Consider the following 20,723-nt stretch of genomic DNA (forward strand, 5'->3'; position numbering starts at 1 on the left):
AGAGAGTGATCGTCAAAGGATCAACCCTATACTTTGAAAGTAAAGATACCCAATTAGAAGCATAAATGACAGGTGGGACCTTCACACGTTTTTCGGGGCATGCTTTGAATTTAATTCTTCCCTTTTTGTTCTGCTTTTATCAATCTCCTATGCATTTCATGGAATTTACTCCCTTTCTCTTCGCTGCTTTGCTTCCGATGCTGCCCATATGCTCATTTCCACTATTTGTACTGCTGCTTTCCATTTCTTCTCTTCTGCACAGCTTTATCCTTGGTTTCAATCCCCAGTTCTTTACCCTCTGCAAGACAATTTCTACAGCTTTTCATGTTGGTATCCACACCAAATGCACGATTGGAACCGGTGCAAGATTGCCACTGCACTCGGCGTTGTAACATCTGGAACCTAGAGGACACACATCAGAGGGTGTTGGTGGTATAGTGGTGAGCATAGCTGCCTTCCAAGCAGTTGACCCGGGTTCGATTCCCGGCCAACGCAGTGCAAATATTTATATATTCTCCAAGCAGGATATATTTTAATGCAACATGTCACAAAACTGAAATATCAGAAACAGAATAATCAGCCGTTATATAAAAAAATAAACAAACACGTAGGTAGACATCTCGATCGCCTCATCTGCTACATTCATTGTCCCAATATATGCTATTTTCCATAAAGCACTCACCACTCACATGTGCTGATAATAAATATTTTGCTGGGGGCAGGCAATGAAAGGGCTGAGCCCCGACCAGACATTATAACCCCAGCATCCCTATTTTAAAAAGCATTTCTAGGCGATATCTAGCCTCTGAAAATAATAGGCAAGATCCACCGATAAATCTGGCAAAAGTCCCCAAGATTTTGTGCATACTTGTGCTCTCACCTGAATGCAGCGCCACCTTGTAACCATCGGATGTAACTGCGACTCAGAAAAATGTTTTATCAGAGGGCAAGTTGAGATGACTCCAAGTGGCAGATTTCCACGGAAAGAGCCTCTCGCTGCAGCAGGAAGGTTGGATACTTCAAATTGGCATAGTTTCCTGTCCAGCGTCCTCTCACGTCCCGAACGCTCCCAAACGCTCAAAAGCCTCACACCGGGCAAGCCCTCACCGGGTAGATCTCTGGCTCCCAGGTAAAGCCAAATCCTGAGTATGCTAGTGCTAGGATCACAGAGAAAGGACAGGGACAGAGAGCTGCTGTCTTGGTAAAGGCCTGAAACGGCTAATTCCTAAGAGGGTCTGCACTTTCAGTTATGACTGACTGTGAGTGGGGAAGATGAAGATTTTCTGTACCCAGCATACCTTGCGATGTGCTTAGGCAAATGAGGAGAGAGCCCCACCAATCCCTTGCCACTCCGCTGAAAGCTCCTCCTCTGCATAAAGAGAGCACTTTCACAAGGGAGCAGAGTGGCGCAGCGGAAGCGTGCTTGGCCCATAACCCAGAGGTCAATGGATCGAAACCATCCTCTGCTAATATTGCTTGATTTTTCTTCCTAGGACTAATCTGTCATTTCCACCCTGCCAGCAAGGAAAAGCGCAGGCTTGTGCTAGCTATGTGAGAAAAGACTTCTCAACTATCTGTCTCTGCTGTAAATCAAGAGAGTGATCGTCAAAGGATCAACCCTATACTTTGAAAGTAAAGATACCCAATTAGAAGCATAAATGACAGGTGGGACCTTCACACGTTTTTCGGGGCATGCTTTGAATTTAATTCTTCCCTTTTTGTTCTGCTTTTATCAATCTCCTATGCATTTCATGGAATTTACTCCCTTTCTCTTCGCTGCTTTGCTTCCGATGCTGCCCATATGCTCATTTCCACTATTTGTACTGCTGCTTTCCATTTCTTCTCTTCTGCACAGCTTTATCCTTGGTTTCAATCCCCAGTTCTTTACCCACTGCAAGACAATTTCTACAGCTTTTCATGTTGGTATCCACACCAAATGCACGATTGGAACCGGTGCAAGATTGCCACTGCACTCGGCGTTGTAACATCTGGAACCTAGAGGACACACATCAGAGGGCGTTGGTGGTATAGTGGTGAGCATAGCTGCCTTCCAAGCAGTTGACCCGGGTTCGATTCCCGGCCAACGCAGTGCAAATATTTATATATTCTCCAAGCAGGATATATTTTAATGCAACATGTCACAAAACTGAAATATCAGAAACAGAATAATCAGCCGTTATATAAAAAAATAATCAAACACGTAGGTAGACATCTCGATCGCCTCATCTGCTACATTCATTGTCCCAATATATGCTATTTTCCATAAAGCACTCACCACTCACATGTGCTGATAATAAATATTTTGCTGGGGGCAGGCAATGAAAGGGCTGCGCCCCGACCAGAAATTATAACCCCAGCATCCCTATGTTAAAAAGCATTTCTAGGCGATATCTAGCCTCTGAAAATAATAGGCAAGATCCACCGATAAATCTGGCAAAAGTCCCCAAGATTTTGTGCATACTTGTGTTCTCACCTGAATGCAGCGCCACCTTGTAACCATCGGATGTAACTGCGGCTCAGAAAAATGTTTTATCAGAGGGCAAGTTGAGAGGACTCCAAGTGGCAGATTTCCACGGAAAGAGCCTCTCACTGCAGCAGGAAGGTTGGATACTTCAAATTGGCATAGTTTCCTGTCCAGCGTCCTCTCACGTCCCGAACGCTCCCAAACGCTCAAAAGCCTCCCCTCACCGGGTAGATGTCTGGCTCCCAGGTAAAGCCAAATCCTGAGTATGCTAGTGCTAGGATCACAGAGAAAGGACAGGGACAGAGAGCTGCTGTCTTGGTAAAGGCCTGAAACGGCTAATTCCTAAGAGGGTCTGCACTTTCAGTTATGACTGACTGTGAGTGGGGAAGATGAAGATTTTCTGTACCCAGCATACCTTGCGATGTGCTTAGGCAAATGAGGAGAGAGCCCCACCAATCCCTTGCCACTCCGCTGAAAGCTCCTCCTCTGCATAAAGAGAGCACTTTCACAAGGGAGCAGAGTGGCGCAGCGGAAGCGTGCTGGGCCCATAACCCAGAGGTCGATGGATCGAAACCATCCTCTGCTAATATTGCTTGATTTTTCTTCCTAGGACTAATCTGTCATTTCCACCCTGCCAGCAAGGAAAAGCGCAGGCTTGTGCTAGCTATGTGAGAAAAGACTTCTCAACTATCTGTCTCTGCTGTAAATCAAGAGAGTGATCGTCAAAGGATCAACCCTATACTTTGAAAGTAAAGATACCCAATTAGAAGCATAAATGACAGGTGGGACCTTCACACGTTTTTCGGGGCATGCTTTGAATTTAATTCTTCCCTTTTTGTTCTGCTTTTATCAATCTCCTATGCATTTCATGGAATTTACTCCCTTTCTCTTCGCTGCTTTGCTTCCGATGCTGCCCATATGCTCATTTCCACTATTTGTACTGCTGCTTTCCATTTCTTCTCTTCTGCACAGCTTTATCCTTGGTTTCAATCCCCAGTTCTTTACCCACTGCAAGACAATTTCTACAGCTTTTCATGTTGGTATCCACACCAAATGCACGATTGGAACCGGTGCAAGATTGCCACTGCACTCGGCGTTGTAACATCTGGAACCTAGAGGACACACATCAGAGGGCGTTGGTGGTATAGTGGTGAGCATAGCTGCCTTCCAAGCAGTTGACCCGGGTTCGATTCCCGGCCAACGCAGTGCAAATATTTATATATTCTCCAAGCAGGATATATTTTAATGCAACATGTCACAAAACTGAAATATCAGAAACAGAATAATCAGCCGTTATATAAAAAAATAAACAAACACGTAGGTAGACATCTCGATCGCCTCATCTGCTACATTCATTGTCCCAATATATGCTATTTTCCATAAAGCACTCACCACTCACATGTGCTGATAATAAATATTTTGCTGGGGGCAGGCAATGAAAGGGCTGAGCCCCGACCAGACATTATAACCCCAGCATCCCTATTTTAAAAAGCATTTCTAGGCGATATCTAGCCTCTGAAAATAATAGGCAAGATCCACCGATAAATCTGGCAAAAGTCCCCAAGATTTTGTGCATACTTGTGCTCTCACCTGAATGCAGCGCCACCTTGTAACCATCGGATGTAACTGCGACTCAGAAAAATGTTTTATCAGAGGGCAAGTTGAGATGACTCCAAGTGGCAGATTTCCACGGAAAGAGCCTCTCGCTGCAGCAGGAAGGTTGGATACTTCAAATTGGCATAGTTTCCTGTCCAGCGTCCTCTCACGTCCCGAACGCTCCCAAACGCTCAAAAGCCTCGCCCTCACCGGGTAGATCTCTGGCTCCCAGGTAAAGCCAAATCCTGAGTATGCTAGTGCTAGGATCACAGAGAAAGGACAGGGACAGAGAGCTGCTGTCTTGGTAAAGGCCTGAAACGGCTAATTCCTAAGAGGGTCTGCACTTTCAGTTATGACTGACTGTGAGTGGGGAAGATGAAGATTTTCTGTACCCAGCATACCTTGCGATGTGCTTAGGCAAATGAGGAGAGAGCCCCACCAATCCCTTGCCACTCCGCTGAAAGCTCCTCCTCTGCATAAAGAGAGCACTTTCACAAGGGAGCAGAGTGGCGCAGCGGAAGCGTGCTGGGCCCATAACCCAGAGGTCGATGGATCGAAACCATCCTCTGCTAATATTGCTTGATTTTTCTTCCTAGGACTAATCTGTCATTTCCACCCTGCCAGCAAGGAAAAGCGCAGGCTTGTGCTAGCTATGTGAGAAAAGACTTCTCAACTATCTGTCTCTGCTGTAAATCAAGAGAGTGATCGTCAAAGGATCAACCCTATACTTTGAAAGTAAAGATACCCAATTAGAAGCATAAATGACAGGTGGGACCTTCACACGTTTTTCGGGGCATGCTTTGAATTTAATTCTTCCCTTTTTGTTCTGCTTTTATCAATCTCCTATGCATTTCATGGAATTTACTCCCTTTCTCTTCGCTGCTTTGCTTCCGATGCTGCCCATATGCTCATTTCCACTATTTGTACTGCTGCTTTCCATTTCTTCTCTTCTGCACAGCTTTATCCTTGGTTTCAATCCCCAGTTCTTTACCCACTGCAAGACAATTTCTACAGCTTTTCATGTTGGTATCCACACCAAATGCACGATTGGAACCGGTGCAAGATTGCCACTGCACTCGGCGTTGTAACATCTGGAACCTAGAGGACACACATCAGAGGGCGTTGGTGGTATAGTGGTGAGCATAGCTGCCTTCCAAGCAGTTGACCCGGGTTCGATTCCCGGCCAACGCAGTGCAAATATTTATATATTCTCCAAGCAGGATATATTTTAATGCAACATGTCACAAAACTGAAATATCAGAAACAGAATAATCAGCCGTTATATAAAAAAATAATCAAACACGTAGGTAGACATCTCGATCGCCTCATCTGCTACATTCATTGTCCCAATATATGCTATTTTCCATAAAGCACTCACCACTCACATGTGCTGATAATAAATATTTTGCTGGGGGCAGGCAATGAAAGGGCTGCGCCCCGACCAGAAATTATAACCCCAGCATCCCTATGTTAAAAAGCATTTCTAGGCGATATCTAGCCTCTGAAAATAATAGGCAAGATCCACCGATAAATCTGGCAAAAGTCCCCAAGATTTTGTGCATACTTGTGTTCTCACCTGAATGCAGCGCCACCTTGTAACCATCGGATGTAACTGCGGCTCAGAAAAATGTTTTATCAGAGGGCAAGTTGAGAGGACTCCAAGTGGCAGATTTCCACGGAAAGAGCCTCTCACTGCAGCAGGAAGGTTGGATACTTCAAATTGGCATAGTTTCCTGTCCAGCGTCCTCTCACGTCCCGAACGCTCCCAAACGCTCAAAAGCCTCACACCGGGCAAGCCCTCACCGGGTAGATCTCTGGCTCCCAGGTAAAGCCAAATCCTGAGTATGCTAGTGCTAGGATCACAGAGAAAGGACAGGGACAGAGAGCTGCTGTCTTGGTAAAGGCCTGAAACGGCTAATTCCTAAGAGGGTCTGCACTTTCAGTTATGACTGACTGTGAGTGGGGAAGATGAAGATTTTCTGTACCCAGCATACCTTGCGATGTGCTTAGGCAAATGAGGAGAGAGCCCCACCAATCCCTTGCCACTCCGCTGAAAGCTCCTCCTCTGCATAAAGAGAGCACTTTCACAAGGGAGCAGAGTGGCGCAGCGGAAGCGTGCTGGGCCCATAACCCAGAGGTCGATGGATCGAAACCATCCTTTGCTAATATTGCTTGATTTTTCTTCCTAGGACTAATCTGTCATTTCCACCCTGCCAGCAAGGAAAAGCGCAGGCTTGTGCTAGCTATGTGAGAAAAGACTTCTCAACTATCTGTCTCTGCTGTAAATCAAGAGAGTGATCGTCAAAGGATCAACCCTATACTTTGAAAGTAAAGATACCCAATTAGAAGCATAAATGACAGGTGGGACCTTCACACGTTTTTCAGGGGCATGCTTTGAATTTAATTCTTCCCTTTTTGTTCTGCTTTTATCAATCTCCTATGCATTTCATGGAATTTACTCCCTTTCTCTTCGCTGCTTTGCTTCCGATGCTGCCCATATGCTCATTTCCACTATTTGTACTGCTGCTTTCCATTTCTTCTCTTCTGCACAGCTTTATCCTTGGTTTCAATCCCCAGTTCTTTACCCTCTGCAAGACAATTTCTACAGCTTTTCATGTTGGTATCCACACCAAATGCACGATTGGAACCGGTGCAAGATTGCCACTGCACTCGGCGTTGTAACATCTGGAACCTAGAGGAGACACATCAGAGGGTGTTGGTGGTATAGTGGTGAGCATAGCTGCCTTCCAAGCAGTTGACCCGGGTTCGATTCCCGGCCAACGCAGTGCAAATATTTATATATTCTCCAAGCAGGATATATTTTAATGCAACATGTCACAAAACTGAAATATCAGAAACAGAATAATCAGCCGTTATATAAAAAAATAAACAAACACGTAGGTAGACATCTCGATCGCCTCATCTGCTACATTCATTGTCCCAATATATGCTATTTTCCATAAAGCACTCACCACTCACATGTGCTGATAATAAATATTTTGCTGGGGGCAGGCAATGAAAGGGCTGAGCCCCGACCAGACATTATAACCCCAGCATCCCTATTTTAAAAAGCATTTCTAGGCGATATCTAGCCTCTGAAAATAATAGGCAAGATCCACCGATAAATCTGGCAAAAGTCCCCAAGATTTTGTGCATACTTGTGCTCTCACCTGAATGCAGCGCCACCTTGTAACCATCGGATGTAACTGCGACTCAGAAAAATGTTTTATCAGAGGGCAAGTTGAGATGACTCCAAGTGGCAGATTTCCACGGAAAGAGCCTCTCGCTGCAGCAGGAAGGTTGGATACTTCAAATTGGCATAGTTTCCTGTCCAGCGTCCTCTCACGTCCCGAACGCTCCCAAACGCTCAAAAGCCTCAGCCCTCACCGGGTAGATCTCTGGCTCCCAGGTAAAGCCAAATCCTGAGTATGCTAGTGCTAGGATCACAGAGAAAGGACAGGGACAGAGAGCTGCTGTCTTGGTAAAGGCCTGAAACGGCTAATTCCTAAGAGGGTCTGCACTTTCAGTTATGACTGACTGTGAGTGGGGAAGATGAAGATTTTCTGTACCCAGCATACCTTGCGATGTGCTTAGGCAAATGAGGAGAGAGCCCCACCAATCCCTTGCCACTCCGCTGAAAGCTCCTCCTCTGCATAAAGAGAGCACTTTCACAAGGGAGCAGAGTGGCGCAGCGGAAGCGTGCTGGGCCCATAACCCAGAGGTCGATGGATCGAAACCATCCTCTGCTAATATTGCTTGATTTTTCTTCCTAGGACTAATCTGTCATTTCCACCCTGCCAGCAAGGAAAAGCGCAGGCTTGTGCTAGCTATGTGAGAAAAGACTTCTCAACTATCTGTCTCTGCTGTAAATCAAGAGAGTGATCGTCAAAGGATCAACCCTATACTTTGAAAGTAAAGATACCCAATTAGAAGCATAAATGACAGGTGGGACCTTCACACGTTTTTCGGGGCATGCTTTGAATTTAATTCTTCCCTTTTTGTTCTGCTTTTATCAATCTCCTATGCATTTCATGGAATTTACTCCCTTTCTCTTCGCTGCTTTGCTTCCGATGCTGCCCATATGCTCATTTCCACTATTTGTACTGCTGCTTTCCATTTCTTCTCTTCTGCACAGCTTTATCCTTGGTTTCAATCCCCAGTTCTTTACCCTCTGCAAGACAATTTCTACAACTTTTCATGTTGGTATCCACACCAAATGCACGATTGGAACCGGTGCAAGATTGCCACTGCACTCGGCGTTGTAACATCTGGAACCTAGAGGACACACATCAGAGGGCGTTGGTGGTATAGTGGTGAGCATAGCTGCCTTCCAAGCAGTTGACCCGGGTTCGATTCCCGGCCAACGCAGTGCAAATATTTATATATTCTCCAAGCAGGATATATTTTAATGCAACATGTCACAAAACTGAAATATCAGAAACAGAATAATCAGCCGTTATATAAAAAAATAATCAAACACGTAGGTAGACATCTCGATCGCCTCATCTGCTACATTCATTGTCCCAATATATGCTATTTTCCATAAAGCACTCACCACTCACATGTGCTGATAATAAATATTTTGCTGGGGGCAGGCAATGAAAGGGCTGCGCCCCGACCAGAAATTATAACCCCAGCATCCCTATGTTAAAAAGCATTTCTAGGCGATATCTAGCCTCTGAAAATAATAGGCAAGATCCACCGATAAATCTGGCAAAAGTCCCCAAGATTTTGTGCATACTTGTGTTCTCACCTGAATGCAGCGCCACCTTGTAACCATCGGATGTAACTGCGGCTCAGAAAAATGTTTTATCAGAGGGCAAGTTGAGAGGACTCCAAGTGGCAGATTTCCACGGAAAGAGCCTCTCACTGCAGCAGGAAGGTTGGATACTTCAAATTGGCATAGTTTCCTGTCCAGCGTCCTCTCACGTCCCGAACGCTCCCAAACGCTCAAAAGCCTCACACCGGGCAAGCCCTCACCGGGTAGATCTCTGGCTCCCAGGTAAAGCCAAATCCTGAGTATGCTAGTGCTAGGATCACAGAGAAAGGACAGGGACAGAGAGCTGCTGTCTTGGTAAAGGCCTGAAACGGCTAATTCCTAAGAGGGTCTGCACTTTCAGTTATGACTGACTGTGAGTGGGGAAGATGAAGATTTTCTGTACCCAGCATACCTTGCGATGTGCTTAGGCAAATGAGGAGAGAGCCCCACCAATCCCTTGCCACTCCGCTGAAAGCTCCTCCTCTGCATAAAGAGAGCACTTTCACAAGGGAGCAGAGTGGCGCAGCGGAAGCGTGCTGGGCCCATAACCCAGAGGTCGATGGATCGAAACCATCCTCTGCTAATATTGCTTGATTTTTCTTCCTAGGACTAATCTGTCATTTCCACCCTGCCAGCAAGGAAAAGCGCAGGCTTGTGCTAGCTATGTGAGAAAAGACTTCTCAACTATCTGTCTCTGCTGTAAATCAAGAGAGTGATCGTCAAAGGATCAACCCTATACTTTGAAAGTAAAGATACCCAATTAGAAGCATAAATGACAGGTGGGACCTTCACACGTTTTTCGGGGCATGCTTTGAATTTAATTCTTCCCTTTTTGTTCTGCTTTTATCAATCTCCTATGCATTTCATGGAATTTACTCCCTTTCTCTTCGCTGCTTTGCTTCCGATGCTGCCCATATGCTCATTTCCACTATTTGTACTGCTGCTTTCCATTTCTTCTCTTCTGCACAGCTTTATCCTTGGTTTCAATCCCCAGTTCTTTACCCTCTGCAAGACAATTTCTACAGCTTTTCATGTTGGTATCCACACCAAATGCACGATTGGAACCGGTGCAAGATTGCCACTGCACTCGGCGTTGTAACATCTGGAACCTAGAGGACACACATCAGAGGGTGTTGGTGGTATAGTGGTGAGCATAGCTGCCTTCCAAGCAGTTGACCCGGGTTCGATTCCCGGCCAACGCAGTGCAAATATTTATATATTCTCCAAGCAGGATATATTTTAATGCAACATGTCACAAAACTGAAATATCAGAAACAGAATAATCAGCCGTTATATAAAAAAATAAACAAACACGTAGGTAGACATCTCGATCGCCTCATCTGCTACATTCATTGTCCCAATATATGCTATTTTCCATAAAGCACTCACCACTCACATGTGCTGATAATAAATATTTTGCTGGGGGCAGGCAATGAAAGGGCTGAGCCCCGACCAGACATTATAACCCCAGCATCCCTATTTTAAAAAGCATTTCTAGGCGATATCTAGCCTCTGAAAATAATAGGCAAGATCCACCGATAAATCTGGCAAAAGTCCCCAAGATTTTGTGCATACTTGTGCTCTCACCTGAATGCAGCGCCACCTTGTAACCATCGGATGTAACTGCGACTCAGAAAAATGTTTTATCAGAGGGCAAGTTGAGATGACTCCAAGTGGCAGATTTCCACGGAAAGAGCCTCTCGCTGCAGCAGGAAGGTTGGATACTTCAAATTGGCATAGTTTCCTGTCCAGCGTCCTCTCACGTCCCGAACGCTCCCAAACGCTCAAAAGCCTCACACCGGGCAAGCCCTCACCGGGTAGATCTCTGGCTCCCAGGTAAAGCCAAATCCTGAGTATGCTAGTGCTAGGATCACAGAGAAAGGACAGGGACAGAGAGCTGCTGTCTTGGTAAAGGCCTGAAACGGCTAATTCCTAAGAGGGTCTGCACTTTCAGTTATGACTGACTGTGAGTGGGGAAGATGAAGATTTTCTGTACCCAGCATACCTTGCGATGTGCTTAGGCAAATGAGGAGAGAGCCCCACCAATCCCTTGCCACTCCGCTGAAAGCTCCTCCTCTGCATAAAGAGAGCACTTTCACAAGGGAGCAGAGTGGCGCAGCGGAAGCGTGCTGGGCCCATAACCCAGAGGTCGATGGATCGAAACCATCCTCTGCTAATATTGCTTGATTTTTCTTCCTAGGACTAATCTGTCATTTCCACCCTGCCAGCAAGGAAAAGCGCAGGCTTGTGCTAGCTATGTGAGAAAAGACTTCTCAACTATCTGTCTCTGCTGTAAATCAAGAGAGTGATCGTCAAAGGATCAACCCTATACTTTGAAAGTAAAGATACCCAATTAGAAGCATAAATGACAGGTGGGACCTTCACACGTTTTTCGGGGCATGCTTTGAATTTAATTCTTCCCTTTTTGTTCTGCTTTTATCAATCTCCTATGCATTTCATGGAATTTACTCCCTTTCTCTTCGCTGCTTTGCTTCCGATGCTGCCCATATGCTCATTTCCACTATTTGTACTGCTGCTTTCCATTTCTTCTCTTCTGCACAGCTTTATCCTTGGTTTCAATCCCCAGTTCTTTACCCTCTGCAAGACAATTTCTACAGCTTTTCATGTTGGTATCCACACCAAATGCACGATTGGAACCGGTGCAAGATTGCCACTGCACTCGGCGTTGTAACATCTGGAACCTAGAGGACACACATCAGAGGGTGTTGGTGGTATAGTGGTGAGCATAGCTGCCTTCCAAGCAGTTGACCCGGGTTCGATTCCCGGCCAACGCAGTGCAAATATTTATATATTCTCCAAGCAGGATATATTTTAATGCAACATGTCACAAAACTGAAATATCAGAAACAGAATAATCAGCCGTTATATAAAAAAATAAACAAACACGTAGGTAGACAACTCGATCGCCTCATCTGCTACATTCATTGTCCCAATATATGCTATTTTCCATAAAGCACTCACCACTCACATGTGCTGATAATAAATATTTTGCTGGGGGCAGGCAATGAAAGGGCTGAGCCCCGACCAGACATTATAACCCCAGCATCCCTATTTTAAAAAGCATTTCTAGGCGATATCTAGCCTCTGAAAATAATAGGCAAGATCCACCGATAAATCTGGCAAAAGTCCCCAAGATTTTGTGCATACTTGTGCTCTCACCTGAATGCAGCGCCACCTTGTAACCATCGGATGTAACTGCGACTCAGAAAAATGTTTTATCAGAGGGCAAGTTGAGATGACTCCAAGTGGCAGATTTCCACGGAAAGAGCCTCTCGCTGCAGCAGGAAGGTTGGATACTTCAAATTGGCATAGTTTCCTGTCCAGCGTCCTCTCACGTCCCGAACGCTCCCAAACGCTCAAAAGCCTCACACCGGGCAAGCCCTCACCGGGTAGATCTCTGGCTCCCAGGTAAAGCCAAATCCTGAGTATGCTAGTGCTAGGATTACAGAGAAAGGACAGGGACAGAGAGCTGCTGTCTTGGTAAAGGCCTGAAACGGCTAATTCCTAAGAGGGTCTGCACTTTCAGTTATGACTGACTGTGAGTGGGGAAGATGAAGATTTTCTGTACCCAGCATACCTTGCGATGTGCTTAGGCAAATGAGGAGAGAGCCCCACCAATCCCTTGCCACTCCGCTGAAAGCTCCTCCTCTGCATAAAGAGAGCACTTTCACAAGGGAGCAGAGTGGCGCAGCGGAAGCGTGCTGGGCCCATAACCCAGAGGTCGATGGATCGAAACCATCCTCTGCTAATATTGCTTGATTTTTCTTCCTAGGACTAATCTGTCATTTCCACCCTGCCAGCAAGGAAAAGCGCAGGCTTGTGCTAGCTATGTGAGAAAAGACTTCTCAACTATCTGTCTCTGCTGTAAATCAAGAGAGTGATCGTCAAAGGATCAACCCTATACTTTGAAAGTAAAGATACCCAATTAGAAGCATAAATGACAGGTGGGACCTTCACACGTTTTTCGGGGCATGCTTTGAATTTAATTCTTCCCTTTTTGTTCTGCTTTTATCAATCTCCTATGCATTTCATGGAATTTACTCCCTTTCTCTTCGCTGCTTTGCTTCCGATGCTGCCCATATGCTCATTTCCACTATTTGTACTGCTGCTTTCCATTTCTTCTCTTCTGCACAGCTTTATCCTTGGTTTCAATCCCCAGTTCTTTACCCACTGCAAGACAATTTCTACAGCTTTTCATGTTGGTATCCACACCAAATGCACGATTGGAACCGGTGCAAGATTGCCACTGCACTCGGCGTTGTAACATCTGGAACCTAGAGGACACACATCAGAGGGCGTTGGTGGTATAGTGGTGAGCATAGCTGCCTTCCAAGCAGTTGACCCGGGTTCGATTCCCGGCCAACGCAGTGCAAATATTTATATATTCTCCAAGCAGGATATATTTTAATGCAACATGTCACAAAACTGAAATATCAGAAACAGAATAATCAGCCGTTATATAAAAAAATAAACAAACACGTAGGTAGACATCTCGATCGCCTCATCTGCTACATTCATTGTCCCAATATATGCTATTTTCCATAAAGCACTCACCACTCACATGTGCTGATAATAAATATTTTGCTGGGGGCAGGCAATGAAAGGGCTGAGCCCCGACCAGACATTATAACCCCAGCATCCCTATTTTAAAAAGCATTTCTAGGCGATATCTAGCCTCTGAAAATAATAGGCAAGATCCACCGATAAATCTGGCAAAAGTCCCCAAGATTTTGTGCATACTTGTGCTCTCACCTGAATGCAGCGCCACCTTGTAACCATCGGATGTAACTGCGACTCAGAAAAATGTTTTATCAGAGGGCAAGTTGAGATGACTCCAAGTGGCAGATTTCCACGGAAAGAGCCTCTCGCTGCAGCAGGAAGGTTGGATACTTCAAATTGGCATAGTTTCCTGTCCAGCGTCCTCTCACGTCCCGAACGCTCCCAAACGCTCAAAAGCCTCGCCCTCACCGGGTAGATCTCTGGCTCCCAGGTAAAGCCAAATCCTGAGTATGCTAGTGCTAGGATCACAGAGAAAGGACAGGGACAGAGAGCTGCTGTCTTGGTAAAGGCCTGAAACGGCTAATTCCTAAGAGGGTCTGCACTTTCAGTTATGACTGACTGTGAGTGGGGAAGATGAAGATTTTCTGTACCCAGCATACCTTGCGATGTGCTTAGGCAAATGAGGAGAGAGCCCCACCAATCCCTTGCCACTCCGCTGAAAGCTCCTCCTCTGCATAAAGAGAGCACTTTCACAAGGGAGCAGAGTGGCGCAGCGGAAGCGTGCTGGGCCCATAACCCAGAGGTCGATGGATCGAAACCATCCTCTGCTAATATTGCTTGATTTTTCTTCCTAGGACTAATCTGTCATTTCCACCCTGCCAGCAAGGAAAAGCGCAGGCTTGTGCTAGCTATGTGAGAAAAGACTTCTCAACTATCTGTCTCTGCTGTAAATCAAGAGAGTGATCGTCAAAGGATCAACCCTATACTTTGAAAGTAAAGATACCCAATTAGAAGCATAAATGACAGGTGGGACCTTCACACGTTTTTCGGGGCATGCTTTGAATTTAATTCTTCCCTTTTTGTTCTGCTTTTATCAATCTCCTATGCATTTCATGGAATTTACTCCCTTTCTCTTCGCTGCTTTGCTTCCGATGCTGCCCATATGCTCATTTCCACTATTTGTACTGCTGCTTTCAATTTCTTCTCTTCTGCACAGCTTTATCCTTGGTTTCAATCCCCAGTTCTTTACCCACTGCAAGACAATTTCTACAGCTTTTCATGTTGGTATCCACACCAAATGCACGATTGGAACCGGTGCAAGATTGCCACTGCACTCGGCGTTGTAACATCTGGAACCTAGAGGACACACATCAGAGGGCGTTGGTGGTATAGTGGTGAGCATAGCTGCCTTCCAAGCAGTTGACCCGGGTTCGATTCCCGGCCAACGCAGTGCAAATATTTATATATTCTCCAAGCAGGATATATTTTAATGCAACATGTCACAAAACTGAAATATCAGAAACAGAATAATCAGCCGTTATATAAAAAAATAATCAAACACGTAGGTAGACATCTCGATCGCCTCATCTGCTACATTCATTGTCCCAATATATGCTATTTTCCATAAAGCACTCACCACTCACATGTGCTGATAATAAATATTTTGCTGGGGGCAGGCAATGAAAGGGCTGCGCCCCGACCAGAAATTATAACCCCAGCATCCCTATGTTAAAAAGCATTTCTAGGCGATATCTAGCCTCTGAAAATAATAGGCAAGATCCACCGATAAATCTGGCAAAAGTCCCCAAGATTTTGTGCATACTTGTGTTCTCACCTGAATGCAGCGCCACCTTGTAACCATCGGATGTAACTGCGGCTCAGAAAAATGTTTTATCAGAGGGCAAGTTGAGAGGACTCCAAGTGGCAGATTTCCACGGAAAGAGCCTCTCACTGCAGCAGGAAGGTTGGATACTTCAAATTGGCATAGTTTCCTGTCCAGCGTCCTCTCACGTCCCGAACGCTCCCAAACGCTCAAAAGCCTCGCCCTCACCGGGTAGATCTCTGGCTCCCAGGTAAAGCCAAATCCTGAGTATGCTAGTGCTAGGATCACAGAGAAAGGACAGGGACAGAGAGCTGCTGTCTTGGTAAAGGCCTGAAACGGCTAATTCCTAAGAGGGTCTGCACTTTCAGTTATGACTGACTGTGAGTGGGGAAGATGAAGATTTTCTGTACCCAGCATACCTTGCGATGTGCTTAGGCAAATGAGGAGAGAGCCCCACCAATCCCTTGCCACTCCGCTGAAAGCTCCTCCTCTGCATAAAGAGAGCACTTTCACAAGGGAGCAGAGTGGCGCAGCGGAAGCGTGCTGGGCCCATAACCCAGAGGTCGATGGATCGAAACCATCCTCTGCTAATATTGCTTGATTTTTCTTCCTAGGACTAATCTGTCATTTCCACCCTGCCAGCAAGGAAAAGCGCAGGCTTGTGCTAGCTATGTGAGAAAAGACTTCTCAACTATCTGTCTCTGCTGTAAATCAAGAGAGTGATCGTCAAAGGATCAACCCTATACTTTGAAAGTAAAGATACCCAATTAGAAGCATAAATGACAGGTGGGACCTTCACACGTTTTTCGGGGCATGCTTTGAATTTAATTCTTCCCTTTTTGTTCTGCTTTTATCAATCTCCTATGCATTTCATGGAATTTACTCCCTTTCTCTTCGCTGCTTTGCTTCCGATGCTGCCCATATGCTCATTTCCACTATTTGTACTGCTGCTTTCCATTTCTTCTCTTCTGCACAGCTTTATCCTTGGTTTCAATCCCCAGTTCTTTACCCTCTGCAAGACAATTTCTACAGCTTTTCATGTTGGTATCCACACCAAATGCACGATTGGAACCGGTGCAAGATTGCCACTGCACTCGGCGTTGTAACATCTGGAACCTAGAGGAGACACATCAGAGGGTGTTGGTGGTATAGTGGTGAGCATAGCTGCCTTCCAAGCAGTTGACCCGGGTTCGATTCCCGGCCAACGCAGAGCAAATATTTATATATTCTCCAAGCAGGATATATTTTAATGCAACATGTCACAAAACTGAAATATCAGAAACAGAATAATCAGCCGTTATATAAAAAAATAAACAAACACGTAGGTAGACATCTCGATCGCCTCATCTGCTACATTCATTGTCCCAATATATGCTATTTTCCATAAAGCACTCACCACTCACATGTGCTGATAATAAATATTTTGCTGGGGGCAGGCAATGAAAGGGCTGAGCCCCGACCAGACATTATAACCCCAGCATCCCTATTTTAAAAAGCATTTCTAGGCGATATCTAGCCTCTGAAAATAATAGGCAAGATCCACCGATAAATCTGGCAAAAGTCCCCAAGATTTTGTGCATACTTGTGCTCTCACCTGAATGCAGCGCCACCTTGTAACCATCGGATGTAACTGCGACTCAGAAAAATGTTTTATCAGAGGGCAAGTTGAGATGACTCCAAGTGGCAGATTTCCACGGAAAGAGCCTCTCGCTGCAGCAGGAAGGTTGGATACTTCAAATTGGCATAGTTTCCTGTCCAGCGTCCTCTCACGTCCCGAACGCTCCCAAACGCTCAAAAGCCTCACACCGGGCAAGCCCTCACCGGGTAGATCTCTGGCTCCCAGGTAAAGCCAAATCCTGAGTATGCTAGTGCTAGGATCACAGAGAAAGGACAGGGACAGAGAGCTGCTGTCTTGGTAAAGGCCTGAAACGGCTAATTCCTAAGAGGGTCTGCACTTTCAGTTATGACTGACTGTGAGTGGGGAAGATGAAGATTTTCTGTACCCAGCATACCTTGCGATGTGCTTAGGCAAATGAGGAGAGAGCCCCACCAATCCCTTGCCACTCCGCTGAAAGCTCCTCCTCTGCATAAAGAGAGCACTTTCACAAGGGAGCAGAGTGGCGCAGCGGAAGCGTGCTGGGCCCATAACCCAGAGGTCGATGGATCGAAACCATCCTCTGCTAATATTGCTTGATTTTTCTTCCTAGGACTAATCTGTCATTTCCACCCTGCCAGCAAGGAAAAGCGCAGGCTTGTGCTAGCTATGTGAGAAAAGACTTCTCAACTATCTGTCTCTGCTGTAAATCAAGAGAGTGATCGTCAAAGGATCAACCCTATACTTTGAAAGTAAAGATACCCAATTAGAAGCATAAATGACAGGTGGGACCTTCACACGTTTTTCGGGGCATGCTTTGAATTTAATTCTTCCCTTTTTGTTCTGCTTTTATCAATCTCCTATGCATTTCATGGAATTTACTCCCTTTCTCTTCGCTGCTTTGCTTCCGATGCTGCCCATATGCTCATTTCCACTATTTGTACTGCTGCTTTCCATTTCTTCTCTTCTGCACAGCTTTATCCTTGGTTTCAATCCCCAGTTCTTTACCCTCTGCAAGACAATTTCTACAGCTTTTCATGTTGGTATCCACACCAAATGCACGATTGGAACCGGTGCAAGATTGCCACTGCACTCGGCGTTGTAACATCTGGAACCTAGAGGACACACATCAGAGGGCGTTGGTGGTATAGTGGTGAGCATAGCTGCCTTCCAAGCAGTTGACCCGGGTTCGATTCCCGGCCAACGCAGTGCAAATATTTATATATTCTCCAAGCAGGATATATTTTAATGCAACATGTCACAAAACTGAAATATCAGAAACAGAATAATCAGCCGTTATATAAAAAAATAATCAAACACGTAGGTAGACATCTCGATCGCCTCATCTGCTACATTCATTGTCCCAATATATGCTATTTTCCATAAAGCACTCACCACTCACATGTGCTGATAATAAATATTTTGCTGGGGGCAGGCAATGAAAGGGCTGCGCCCCGACCAGAAATTATAACCCCAGCATCCCTATGTTAAAAAGCATTTCTAGGCGATATCTAGCCTCTGAAAATAATAGGCAAGATCCACCGATAAATCTGGCAAAAGTCCCCAAGATTTTGTGCATACTTGTGTTCTCACCTGAATGCAGCGCCACCTTGTAACCATCGGATGTAACTGCGGCTCAGAAAAATGTTTTATCAGAGGGCAAGTTGAGAGGACTCCAAGTGGCAGATTTCCACGGAAAGAGCCTCTCACTGCAGCAGGAAGGTTGGATACTTCAAATTGGCATAGTTTCCTGTCCAGCGTCCTCTCACGTCCCGAACGCTCCCAAACGCTCAAAAGCCTCACACCGGGCAAGCCCTCACCGGGTAGATCTCTGGCTCCCAGGTAAAGCCAAATCCTGAGTATGCTAGTGCTAGGATCACAGAGAAAGGACAGGGACAGAGAGCTGCTGTCTTGGTAAAGGCCTGAAACGGCTAATTCCTAAGAGGGTCTGCACTTTCAGTTATGACTGACTGTGAGTGGGGAAGATGAAGATTTTCTGTACCCAGCATACCTTGCGATGTGCTTAGGCAAATGAGGAGAGAGCCCCACCAATCCCTTGCCACTCCGCTGAAAGCTCCTCCTCTGCATAAAGAGAGCACTTTCACAAGGGAGCAGAGTGGCGCAGCGGAAGCGTGCTGGGCCCATAACCCAGAGGTCGATGGATCGAAACCATCCTCTGCTAATATTGCTTGATTTTTCTTCCTAGGACTAATCTGTCATTTCCACCCTGCCAGCAAGGAAAAGCGCAGGCTTGTGCTAGCTATGTGAGAAAAGACTTCTCAACTATCTGTCTCTGCTGTAAATCAAGAGAGTGATCGTCAAAGGATCAACCCTATACTTTGAAAGTAAAGATACCCAATTAGAAGCATAAATGACAGGTGGGACCTTCACACGTTTTTCGGGGCATGCTTTGAATTTAATTCTTCCCTTTTTGTTCTGCTTTTATCAATCTCCTATGCATTTCATGGAATTTACTCCCTTTCTCTTCGCTGCTTTGCTTCCGATGCTGCCCATATGCTCATTTCCACTATTTGTACTGCTGCTTTCCATTTCTTCTCTTCTGCACAGCTTTATCCTTGGTTTCAATCCCCAGTTCTTTACCCTCTGCAAGACAATTTCTACAGCTTTTCATGTTGGTATCCACACCAAATGCACGATTGGAACCGGTGCAAGATTGCCACTGCACTCGGCGTTGTAACATCTGGAACCTAGAGGACACACATCAGAGGGTGTTGGTGGTATAGTGGTGAGCATAGCTGCCTTCCAAGCAGTTGACCCGGGTTCGATTCCCGGCCAACGCAGTGCAAATATTTATATATTCTCCAAGCAGGATATATTTTAATGCAACATGTCACAAAACTGAAATATCAGAAACAGAATAATCAGCCGTTATATAAAAAAATAAACAAACACGTAGGTAGACATCTCGATCGCCTCATCTGCTACATTCATTGTCCCAATATATGCTATTTTCCATAAAGCACTCACCACTCACATGTGCTGATAATAAATATTTTGCTGGGGGCAGGCAATGAAAGGGCTGAGCCCCGACCAGACATTATAACCCCAGCATCCCTATTTTAAAAAGCATTTCTAGGCGATATCTAGCCTCTGAAAATAATAGGCAAGATCCACCGATAAATCTGGCAAAAGTCCCCAAGATTTTGTGCATACTTGTGCTCTCACCTGAATGCAGCGCCACCTTGTAACCATCGGATGTAACTGCGACTCAGAAAAATGTTTTATCAGAGGGCAAGTTGAGATGACTCCAAGTGGCAGATTTCCACGGAAAGAGCCTCTCGCTGCAGCAGGAAGGTTGGATACTTCAAATTGGCATAGTTTCCTGTCCAGCGTCCTCTCACGTCCCGAACGCTCCCAAACGCTCAAAAGCCTCGCCCTCACCGGGTAGATCTCTGGCTCCCAGGTAAAGCCAAATCCTGAGTATGCTAGTGCTAGGATCACAGAGAAAGGACAGGGACAGAGAGCTGCTGTCTTGGTAAAGGCCTGAAACGGCTAATTCCTAAGAGGGTCTGCACTTTCAGTTATGACTGACTGTGAGTGGGGAAGATGAAGATTTTCTGTACCCAGCATACCTTGCGATGTGCTTAGGCAAATGAGGAGAGAGCCCCACCAATCCCTTGCCACTCCGCTGAAAGCTCCTCCTCTGCATAAAGAGAGCACTTTCACAAGGGAGCAGAGTGGCGCAGCGGAAGCGTGCTGGGCCCATAACCCAGAGGTCGATGGATCGAAACCATCCTCTGCTAATATTGCTTGATTTTTCTTCCTAGGACTAATCTGTCATTTCCACCCTGCCAGCAAGGAAAAGCGCAGGCTTGTGCTAGCTATGTGAGAAAAGACTTCTCAACTATCTGTCTCTGCTGTAAATCAAGAGAGTGATCGTCAAAGGATCAACCCTATACTTTGAAAGTAAAGATACCCAATTAGAAGCATAAATGACAGGTGGGAC

At 45.6% G+C, this 20,723-nt stretch overlaps 13 non-coding genes across 13 annotated transcripts; all 13 read left to right on the forward strand.

Annotated features, from left to right (window-relative positions):
- The first annotated feature begins 423 nt into the window (after positions 1 to 423).
- On the forward strand, positions 424 to 495 carry TRNAG-UCC (transfer RNA glycine (anticodon UCC)). Its single transcript has one exon. It is a non-coding gene; the product is annotated as a tRNA-Gly (tRNA).
- Positions 496 to 2,016: 1,521 nt separating this feature from the next.
- Positions 2,017 to 2,088, forward strand: TRNAG-UCC (transfer RNA glycine (anticodon UCC)). The gene has a single exon. It is a non-coding gene; the product is annotated as a tRNA-Gly (tRNA).
- Positions 2,089 to 3,597: 1,509 nt separating this feature from the next.
- TRNAG-UCC (transfer RNA glycine (anticodon UCC)) lies at positions 3,598 to 3,669 on the forward strand. The gene has a single exon. It is a non-coding gene; the product is annotated as a tRNA-Gly (tRNA).
- Positions 3,670 to 5,179: 1,510 nt separating this feature from the next.
- TRNAG-UCC (transfer RNA glycine (anticodon UCC)) lies at positions 5,180 to 5,251 on the forward strand. The gene has a single exon. It is a non-coding gene; the product is annotated as a tRNA-Gly (tRNA).
- A 1,522-nt stretch (positions 5,252 to 6,773) lies between these two features.
- Positions 6,774 to 6,845, forward strand: TRNAG-UCC (transfer RNA glycine (anticodon UCC)). The gene has a single exon. It is a non-coding gene; the product is annotated as a tRNA-Gly (tRNA).
- A 1,511-nt stretch (positions 6,846 to 8,356) lies between these two features.
- TRNAG-UCC (transfer RNA glycine (anticodon UCC)) lies at positions 8,357 to 8,428 on the forward strand. The gene has a single exon. It is a non-coding gene; the product is annotated as a tRNA-Gly (tRNA).
- Positions 8,429 to 9,949: 1,521 nt separating this feature from the next.
- On the forward strand, positions 9,950 to 10,021 carry TRNAG-UCC (transfer RNA glycine (anticodon UCC)). Its single transcript has one exon. It is a non-coding gene; the product is annotated as a tRNA-Gly (tRNA).
- A 1,521-nt stretch (positions 10,022 to 11,542) lies between these two features.
- Positions 11,543 to 11,614, forward strand: TRNAG-UCC (transfer RNA glycine (anticodon UCC)). Its single transcript has one exon. It is a non-coding gene; the product is annotated as a tRNA-Gly (tRNA).
- A 1,521-nt stretch (positions 11,615 to 13,135) lies between these two features.
- Positions 13,136 to 13,207, forward strand: TRNAG-UCC (transfer RNA glycine (anticodon UCC)). The gene has a single exon. It is a non-coding gene; the product is annotated as a tRNA-Gly (tRNA).
- Positions 13,208 to 14,717: 1,510 nt separating this feature from the next.
- On the forward strand, positions 14,718 to 14,789 carry TRNAG-UCC (transfer RNA glycine (anticodon UCC)). Its single transcript has one exon. It is a non-coding gene; the product is annotated as a tRNA-Gly (tRNA).
- Positions 14,790 to 16,299: 1,510 nt separating this feature from the next.
- TRNAG-UCC (transfer RNA glycine (anticodon UCC)) lies at positions 16,300 to 16,371 on the forward strand. Its single transcript has one exon. It is a non-coding gene; the product is annotated as a tRNA-Gly (tRNA).
- Positions 16,372 to 17,892: 1,521 nt separating this feature from the next.
- On the forward strand, positions 17,893 to 17,964 carry TRNAG-UCC (transfer RNA glycine (anticodon UCC)). The gene has a single exon. It is a non-coding gene; the product is annotated as a tRNA-Gly (tRNA).
- A 1,521-nt stretch (positions 17,965 to 19,485) lies between these two features.
- TRNAG-UCC (transfer RNA glycine (anticodon UCC)) lies at positions 19,486 to 19,557 on the forward strand. Its single transcript has one exon. It is a non-coding gene; the product is annotated as a tRNA-Gly (tRNA).
- The last annotated feature ends 1,166 nt before the right edge of the window (positions 19,558 to 20,723 follow it).

This window comes from Triturus cristatus, chromosome 11 (assembly GCF_964204655.1).
Source record: "Triturus cristatus chromosome 11, aTriCri1.1, whole genome shotgun sequence".
NCBI classification, from domain to species: Eukaryota; Metazoa; Chordata; class Amphibia; order Caudata; family Salamandridae; genus Triturus; species Triturus cristatus.